Below are 9,939 nucleotides of genomic sequence, written 5' to 3'. Positions count from 1 at the left end.
CCTGTAAGCAGGTCAAGAAGCAACAGCTAGAACTAGACACAGAACAACTGACTGGTTCAAAATTGGGAAAGGAGTAAGTCAAGGTGTATATCGTCACTCTGCTTATTTAACTTATATGCAGAGTACATCATGTGAAATGCCAGGCTGGATGAAGCACAAGCTGGAATCAAGATTGACAGGGGAAATATTAATAACCTCAGATATGCAGATGTCAGTTCAGTCACTCAGTCGTGTCCTACTCTTGGAACCCCATGAACCGCAGCACACCAGGCCTCCCTGTCCATCACTAACTCCCAGAGTATACTCAAACTCATGTCCATTGAGTCGGTGATGCCAATCCAGCTATGTCATCCTCTGTCATCCCCTTCTACTCCTGCCCTCAATCTTTCCCAGCATCAGGGTCTTTTCAAATGAGTCATCTCTTCACATCATGTGGCCAAAGTATTGAAGTTTCAGCTTCAACATTAGTCCTTCCAATGAACACCCAGGACTGATCTCCTTTAGGATGGACTGGTTGGATCTCCTTGCAGTCCAAGGGACTCTCAAGAGTCTTCTCCAACACCACAGTTCAAAAGCATCATTTCTTCAGCACTCAGCTTTCTTTAAAGTCCAACTCTCACATCCATACATGACCACTGGAAAAACCATAGCCTTGACTAGACAGACCTTTGTTGGCAAAGTAATGTCTCTGCTTTTTAATATGCTGTCTAGGTTGGTCATAACTTTCCTTCCAAGGAGTAAGCAGCTTTTAATTTCATGGCTGCAATCACCATCTGCAGTGATTTTGGAGCCCAGAAAAATAAAGTCAGCCACTGTTTGCAGAGTTTCCCCATCTATTTGCCATGAAGTGATGGGACCAGATGCCATGATCTTGGTTTTCTGAATGTTGAGCTTTAAAACAACTTTTTCACTCTCCTCTTTCACTTTCAACAAGAGGCTCTTTAGGCCTTCTTTGCTTTCTACCATAAGGCTGGTGTCATCTGCATATCTGAGGTTATTGATATTTCTCCTGGCAGTCTTGACTCCAGCTTGTGCTTCCCCCAGCCTAGCGTTTCTCATGGTGTACTCTGCATATAAGTTAAATAAGCAGGGTGACAATATAAAGTCTTGACATACTCCTTTTCCTATTTGGAACCAGTCTGTTGCTCCATGTTCAGTTCTATCTGTTGCTTCCTGATCTGCATACAGGTTTCTCAAGAGGCAGGTCAGGTGGTCTGGTATTCCCATCTCTTTCAGAATTTTCCACAGTTTGTTGTGATCCACACAGTCAAAGGCTTTGGCATAGTCAATAAAGCAGAAATAGATGTTTTTCTGGCACTCTTTTGCTTTTTCCATGATCCAGCAGATGTTGGCAATTTGATCTCTGGTTCCTCTGTCTTTTCTAAAACCAGCTTGAACATCTGGAAGCTCATGGTTCACATATTGCTGAAACCTGGCTTGGAGAATTTTAAGCATCACTTTTCTAGCATGTGAGATGAGTGCAATTGTGCTGCAGTTTGAGCATTCTTTGGCATTGTCTTTCTTTGGAATTGGAATGAAAACTGACCTTTTCAAGTCCTGTGGTCATTCAGATGACACCACTCTAATAGCAGAAAGTGAAGAGGAATTAAATAGCCTCTTTATGAAGGCGAAAGAGAAGAGTGAAAATCTGGCTTAAAACTCAACATTCAAACAGCTAAGATATGGCATCCAGTCCCATCATTTCATGGCAAATAGATGGGGAAACAAGGGAACAGTGAGAGACTTTATTTTCTTTCCAAAATCACTGGTGTGGTCAGTGACTGCAGCCATGAAATTGAAAGACACTTGCTTCTCGGAAGAAAAGCTATGACAAACCTAGACAGTGAATTAAAAAGTAGAGACATTACTTTGCCTACAAAGGTCCAAATAGTCAAAGCTATAGTTTTTCCAGTAGTCATGTATGGGTGTGAGATTTGGGCAATAAAAAATGCTGAGCACCAAAGAACTGATGCTTTCGAACTGTTATGCTTGAGAAGACTCTTGAGAGTCCCTTGAACTGCAAGGAGATCAAACAAGTCAATCCTGAAGGAAATCAGTCCTGAATATTTATTGGAAGCACTGATGTTGAAGCTGAAATTCCAAAACTGTGGCCACCTGATATGAAGAGCTGATTCATTGGTAAAGATCCTGATGCTGGGCAAAATTGAAGGCAGGAGGAGAAGCGGACAACAGAGGATGAGATGGTTGGATGATATCACCAACTAAACAGACATGCATTTGAGCAAACTCTGGGAGATGATGATGGACAGGGAAGCCTGGTGTGCTGCAGTCCTTGGGGTTGCAAAGTGTCAAAACTGAGTGACTGAACAAGAATATGTCGCAAGTTTTCTATACAACATTCAGAAAGTGCTTAGGGTTTTGTTTGTCTTTTTCTTCTTAATAAGCAAACTAAACTTCATCAACAAAGAATCATCCAATTTATAGTAATGTGAAACAAAGAAGGGATAGCTCTCCTTCATATGTTTAAATCTCCTTTAAAAATTCTGTTGCAAACCAGAATGCCATTAGTGTAGCAGTTGCATTGCATTGAGCATCTGATTCTTGTGATACACATGGTATAATAATGACTAGAAAACATCCATCTTCTTCTTGACAGGTAACCTATTTTAGAGCCAAGAAGGCCATCATCCAAGGGAAGTTACTTTACCCATATTGTTCCTTTACCCATCACTTAAATTTTATTTGGATGATTTGAAGGACAAGGGCTTTTTTTTTCCTTTTCTAATCATATTCATATATGTAAGGATATAGTATATTATTTTTGATAAGATTTTTCAGTTTTTAAATAAGCAATTTGGAAATGTAACTAGCAGTTTACAAATTTAATTAATTTATCAGCAGGTATGATTTTCTGTAATTTTATTTTTATTTAGAGTTTATCAGTCATCATTTCTGGCTATTTTATTTGATGTTCACATATGCAGAACACTAGAAAGGAGGATATATATGAAGAATTGCTTGACCAATTGTTAAAATCCTACAGCTGCTTTGTTTTCTAATATTTGTTATCCATAAAGTATTTCATCAATTGATCAAAAATTTCATCAATCCCTTTTATGATAAGTGATCAGTCAGCAAACCATTCTCTTTTGAGATCTATAGTTACATTAATATCCACAAAGCAAATTGAAGTGAGCATCAGAAAGGCCCTTGGTGTTCTGCTATTGATGTCTTAGCTCTAACATGAAGGTAGCAATTTAGCATCAAACTATAAATAGAAAAATATAGTGGATAGCTTGGCTTATCTTGTGTTTTTAATATTCTCTTCAAGGTAAAGTATGACATAATCTAATTACAGTGGTGGAGCTTTCACTGTAGGGAAATTGTTGCTATTTCATTTTACAATCAAGTAATTAGCTTCTCTACTGGATGGTTTACTATATGCTATTAATTTGCTGAAATACAAGTTTACTTAAAAGTTAGTGAAGACACTGCTGCTATAAAATTAAAGAAGGAAGCAGATATGATGCAAATTCATATTATGTGATTTTACCAACTAAACATATTTACATTTACCTTTCTACCAAAGTTATGATGACGAATTCACATGGTATTTACATGTAGATCATCCCAAGATGTATATGTTGTAGCTTTTTGAGTATTTTATATTATGAAATCAACTTTAAATAGCAGTTACTAAATGTGAAAAATTAGTTTTATAACCTTTAGTGTTTTAAACATGAAGGCAAATTTATACTATTTATCTAAATGTGTGTATTAATACTAGGGGTTAACAATTCTGCATTCTTTTGATTACTAAAATTCACTGAATGATTTAATAGATTAGTCCTACTCTAGTTTACTGCTTTGGGGTTAAAACTGTCATCCTACAGGATGCTAAGAATGATTTTGTGTTAAATAACTACAGTGAACACCTGAACCTTACTGAGTCATGAATCATGGAACCCAGTAGCCATAATTCCTGTTATGGAGTTCTCTTATGTTTAGCATGAAAAACAGGCAACAAACCAAGTATTATATTCATTATGTAACTGCAAGTGTGAAAGTTTGAAGGAGGTTTTTGAAGGGAGGATAAACAATGGGAATCTGATATAGTTTGTGGTGTTGTCAGAATAGGCTTCTGTGTTGTGGGCTTTCTTAGTCCAAGAACTGAAGGATGAGCTTGAATTAATAAATGGGGAGGAGTGGAGTATCACATGTAAAAGGAATAGGTAGTGCTGATGAGATTAATGGGACACGTGAAAAAATAAATTTCTGGTATGACTTGATAGAAGATGGTGAGTAATCATTCTAATCACTCAACCAATTACTAGCATGTGACCCTGAGCTAGTCACTAATAAAGCTTTTGGAATGAAGTTTTCTTTTTTTGAGAAACTTGAGAGTCTCCTTATAATTTATAATCAAATAATTTCTATATTGAACCACATAAATTGCCCTTGCTATAGGTAAAAAATAGACCAATGTTTATGAATCTATATAGTTTAGTCTACTGTAATCTTAAAAGGTGCTACTGATTTTATACTCAGGAAAAGTTATTGAGTTTCTAGAAATTAAATCAGGCTTCCCTGATGGCTCAGATGGTAAAGAATCTTCCTGCAATGTAGGAGACATGGGTTCAATCCCTGGGTTGGGAAGATCCCCTGGAGGAGGGCACGGCAACCCACTCCAGTATTCTTGCCTGGAGAATTCCCATGGACAGAGAAGCCTGGTGGGCTACAGTCCATGGGGTCACAAAGAGTCAGACACGACTGAGTGACTAAACACACAATATAAATTAAACCAGATCAACAGCAGACAAAAAATATTTTTTAAAAATATGCCTCCTCTTTTGAACTGAGTGTTCGTAAAGTCGTATTTTTAAGCTTCTGGGAAACTGAGATTAATCATCATTAGATCTTGCCCCTCAGAGTAACTTGTGTGATGATGTCTGTATTTAAAGACATGGGTAACTTGACTATTGCCGCTTTTCACACTGCTTTGGCTGTCTAAATCAAGTCAAGACAAATTATGCCTAGGCTTTGTTGGCAATTGTTGGAACACTTTAGTGAACCATCCTTTAATAGCTAGATTACATCTTGTCTTGCTACTTCGGTGTAAATGTAATTTGAGAGGCTTGTTGCCTGTTTCTGGTAAGTGTTGTGACTTGAAGATGAAAATATGTCACATTGGCTTGTTGGCCTACTTGGAAAAGACATAGAACTGTCATCAGCAAGAAGGAAGAAAATGCTTCATCATCTACATTAAACTCTAAGGACTTACAAGATCTGTTGGGTAAACAAAGTTGAAGTGGTTTTTGTTCACTAACTTCTTAGAACTCTAAAATAAGAGGTGCTCTGGGCCCCACTTTTTCATAGTTATTGAAGATTATTGTTTAAGAGAAAAAATTTCCTCCTCCAGAAAAAAATGGCTTATCACTTGTGTCACATTTCAGAAAAAAGGCAAAACAAATATGCCATTTGGAAAAGAAATGATGGAAACTGTTCACTATGAGATAAAACTTTATCCTCTGAAAATACATTTCACTTGAAATAACTTGCTTTTATTTTTAGAAGTAGGTGACTTTATACTTATAAAAAAGATGAGAAATAATAGTAATAGAACAAACAAAAACCACTTCCAAAGATCTCTTATTAGTCCTCAGGAATATGTACATCATCAAAGTTGTGACCCTAGAAAAGGAAAGTTAACTTTATTTTACTTTCAGCTTCATGGTTATTTAAAATATGGGCTTGAAAATATAGTTGCACTTCATATTCACTGCAGAATATTAGTAAAGTTATTTTGTATATTATTAGTATACCTAAAGATAGCAAAAAATAATGTGTACCTATTATGAAATATTTTCATTTTTTCATTTAAAACTTAAAACAAAAACAATGGCAAAATCCCCGGTTGGCATAGGTATTCAGATTGATGTAATTCAAGACCTTTGTCATAAATTATGACTTTTTAGGTGACTTCTTTTTAATGAGATGTAATCTTAATGTACTGTAACTCAAATCTAATAGGACTGTTATTTTGATGGAAATTTCCTGTTTTTAATATTGTTTTTCTTATTGCCAGTTTTTCCTACTTCACGTCCATCTGTATTTCAGATTTTGGTAATAGATTATGTGCCAAACATAGTGTTTGTCGATCATGTGAATTTTCATTTCCTTCTGAGATTGCAAGAATATTTTATTGAGATGTTGGGGGAGGTTGTATTGACAGATACATGCAAAATGCAAATTTGAACCAGATTTTAAACAAAATCTTTAAGCTATATTTAGATTTAAAAATTTTATGACTTTAAGAATGGATAACTTTAAAGATAAAAGGAATATTAATAGACATGATAGGCAGTGGGAAGCAGTAGAGTTACATTTAATGATAAAAAAATGAGCATTTTCAATGGATTAGAAAGGATTTATCAGTTCAGTTTGGTTCAGTCGCTCAGTCATGTTCGACTGTTTGCAACCCCATGGACTGCAGCACGCCAGACCTTCCAATCCATCACCAACTCCCAGAGTTTACTCAAACTCATGCCCATTGAGTTGGTGATGCCATCCAACCATCTCATCCTCTGCCATCCCCTTCCCCTCCTGCCTTCAAACTTTCCCAGCATTAGGGTCGTTTCAATGAGTCAGCTCTTCACATCACGTGGTCAAATTATTATAGTTTCAGCTTCAACATCAGTCCCTCCAATGAATATTCAGGACTGATTTCCTTTAGAATGGACTGGTTGGATCTCCTTGCAGTCCAAGGGAATCTCAAGAGTCTTCTCCAACACCACAGTTCAAAAGCATCAATTCTTCGGCACTCAGCTTTCCTTAGAGTCCAACTCTCACATCCATACATGACCACTGGAAAAACCATAGCCTTGACTAGATGGACCTTTGTTGACAAAGTAATGTCTCTGCTTTTCAATATGCTGTCTAGGTTGGTCATAACTTTCCTTCCAAGGAGAAAATGTCTTTTAATTTAATGACTTCAGTCACCATCTGCAGTGATTCTGGAGCTCCAAAAAATAGTCTGCCACTGTTTCCATTGTTTCCCCATCTATTTGCCATGAAGTGATGGGACCAGATGCCATGATCTTAGTTTCCTTCATGTTGAGTTTTAAGCCAACTTTTTCACTCTCCTCTTTCACTTTCATCAGGAGGCACTTTAGTTCTTCTTCACTTTCTGCCACAAGGGTGGTGTCATCTGCATATCTGAAGTTATTGATATTTCTCCTGGCAGTCTTGATTCCAGCTTGTGCTTCCCCTAGCCCAGGATTTCTCATGATGTACTCTGCATATAAGTTAAATAAGCAGGGTGAAAATATACAGCCTTGACATACTCCTTTTCCTATTTGGAACCAGTCTGTTGTTCCATGTCCAGTTCTAACTGTTGCTTCCTGACCTGCATACAGGCTTCTCAAGAGGCAGGTCAGGTGGTCTGGTATTCCCATCTCTTTCAGAATTTTCCACAGTTTGTTGTGATCCACACAGTCAAAGGCTTTGGCATATTCAATAAAGCAGAAATAGATGTTTTTCTGGAACTCTCTTGCTTTTTCAATGATCCAGCAGATGTTGGCAATTTGATCTCTGGTTCCTCTGTCTTTTCTAAAACCAGTTTGAACATCTGGAAGTTCATGCTTCATGTACTGTTGAAGCCTGGCTTCGAGAATTTTGAGCATTACTTTACTAGCATGTGAGATAAGTGCAATTATGCAGTAGCTTGAGCATTATTTGGCATTGCCTTTCTTTGGGATTGGAATGAAAACTGAGCTTTTCCAGTCCTGTGGCCACTGCTGAGTTTTCCAAATTTGCTGGCATATTGAGTGCAGTCCTTTCATAGCATCACCTTTTAGGATTTGAAATAGCTCAACTGGAATTCTATCACCTCCACTGGCCTTTTCATAGTAATGCTTCCTAAGGCCCACTTGACTTCACATTCCAGGATGTCTGGCTCTAGGGGAGTAATCACACCATTGTGATTATCTGGGTCATGAAGATCTTTTTTTAATAGTTCTTCTGTGTATTCTTGCCACCTCTTCTTAATATCTTCTGTTTCTGTTATTTCCATACCACTTCTATACTTTATTGAGCCTGTCTTTGCATGAAATGTTCCCTCGGTATCTTTCATTTTCTTGAAGAGATCTCTAGTCTTTCCCATTCTATTGTTTTCTTCTGTTTCTTTGCGCTGATCACTGAGGAAGACTTTCTTGTCTCTCCTTGCTATTCTTTGGAACTCTGCGTTCAAATGGGTATTGTATCTTTAAGATTTATAGAATAATATAAAAAAGAAGGGAGAAGAGAAATGACATACACGTACATGCAAAAGGAAAAAGTGTAAATTCATGGTGATGCATTAATTTTCTTTGTAAAATAGAACAGATTAGACAAGATCACTAAGCCAGACTGACCAGTAAGCATGTATTTATATTAGGTCATATTTGCTCATTTTGTAATTTTCTCTAAAAGTGCTCATTCGTCCAAGAGCTAGAGTGGGAAACTATTATGTGAGAGTGATTCAAAATTGAACATAGGGTGACAATTCAGTAAAACATTTAAATACATCAGAATATTAATAAAAGGAAAACACTAAAGTGATTGAAGAAGTAAAGTAAGCTTAAAATTACGTTAAGTGGACCCAGAGAGTGGGGAGAGTTCGAAAAAAAAGACAGCAGGCTAATATCATCTTAATGTTATATTGCTCTTTGGGCAACTGTTATATGTGTGATGAGATTTTGGTGGGGGTGGAAATGGCATCACACTTGCTGGAGGGGGCTGTTGGTTGACAAGTCCCTAAGGTGACTCTGTGAGGGTTAACAGCTAAGGTAGAGGAGAATTAAAGATAAATGAAATAAAGTATGGTGAGACACAAACATTAGTATCTCAGATGGGACTTCAATTCAAATTATATGGGAAAAAATGACTAGTGTTGGAGAAAAGAGCCTAACTGAGGTATAATCTTTGCTGGTGAAGTTGTAAATGGATCATGGGGAATAAAAAGTTTTGGTGAAATGATTTGGAAAGAGAGGTAAAATAAGATAGCAACCCCCCCTCCCCTGCACACACACACACACATACACTGGAAAATAATTTCCTCAAGTTCTGAGATTTTATTTTATGCATCCAAATATTCCTAATATCTAACTCAGTACTTAGGATAAGTATGTTTTCAATGATATTCAGTTGAATAAATGAGTGAAAGCCTTTCACAATAGCTAAGATATTAGCGCTTACTATGGGTTATCACTAAACTATAAATTTTACATATAATCATTAGATCATTAGCTTTTCACTAATTATAAATTTCCATCTCATCAGATGCTAGAAAGGCATCCCCCCCTTTGTATTTAGACATATTATATGACTTGATGAACATGAGTTTGAGCAAACTCCGGGAGATAGTTTGGACAGGCAAACCTGGTGCTCTGTAGCTCATGGGGTCTCAAAGAGTCGGACACAAATTAGCAACTGAACAACAAAAATATTATGACTTACTGTTGTCAAAATAATATGAGAAAAAGTCTTTAGAAGTCAAAGTGTGATTTATTGCCTTCTCTTTCCTTCTGACACAGCTACTAGCAATATTTGAGCTGATGAAGTCTCCACAGACTTGTTTCTCTGAGGACAATGCCTTATAAAAACGGAGTCCTCAGCCAGTTGACAATAGACATACAGCATGAAGGAAAACTATATCTCCTTGATATAAGCTACTAGAATTCTGGGATTAACTCTTACTGTCACGTAACCTAGCCTATCCTGATTAACATATATGTAAGAGAGCATCTACTTACAATGTAAAAGGTGGGTATCTATGCCTTCATTGTTACAGATCAGGAAACTGAGGCTGAATAATGTTAAGGAGGGCTTCCCTGGTAGCTCACTGGTAAAGAATCTGTCTGTCAATGAAGGAGACGTGGGTTCAATCCCAGGTCCGGGAAAATCCCACATGCCACAGCACAACTAAACCTGTGTGCCATA

This window comes from Dama dama, chromosome 29 (genome assembly GCF_033118175.1).
Source record: "Dama dama isolate Ldn47 chromosome 29, ASM3311817v1, whole genome shotgun sequence".
NCBI classification, from domain to species: domain Eukaryota; kingdom Metazoa; phylum Chordata; class Mammalia; order Artiodactyla; family Cervidae; genus Dama; species Dama dama.
This window is presented reverse-complemented; position numbering follows the sequence as displayed.